Raw genomic sequence first — 487 nt, forward strand, 5'->3', positions numbered from 1 at the left:
GGGGGGGGGTTCTGCACTGTTTCGTGTTTCTGGCTTCTTTGATTGTGTGATGTTAGGGCACATAGCTGTGACTTTCCAAATTTTATACCACGTGGCTCGTACGGCTACACTATTAAAAGTATCCAATGACAAATCCAAAGCGATCAACACAGGCGATTGTAGATAAATTTATCTTATACTTTCTGGAAAGGCATCAGGGGTGGTCGGCGGTTGAGCGCCTAAACTAGTCTGGGGCATAGATGTTCGCAGTTTTCTAAAAACCCAAAAGCTTAATTTGCTGTTGTTGTTTTAGTAGATTTAGACCTGTCCATTACGCATAAAAAAGCGTCTGACCTCTGCATCTGGACCTACTAATATCCGGCCCATCGCAGCTAGTCCGCAAAACCCGATGATGTGGTGGAATGGGGTTCGCAAAATCACGTTACGATCCACTCTGACACACAGTGCCCTGGACTTCCGACTAACGGAGGGGGTACTCCGATAACCG

This window comes from Phytophthora parasitica (genome assembly GCF_000247585.1).
Source record: "Phytophthora parasitica INRA-310 unplaced genomic scaffold supercont2.1, whole genome shotgun sequence".
NCBI classification, from domain to species: Eukaryota; Oomycota; class Peronosporomycetes; order Peronosporales; family Peronosporaceae; genus Phytophthora; species Phytophthora nicotianae.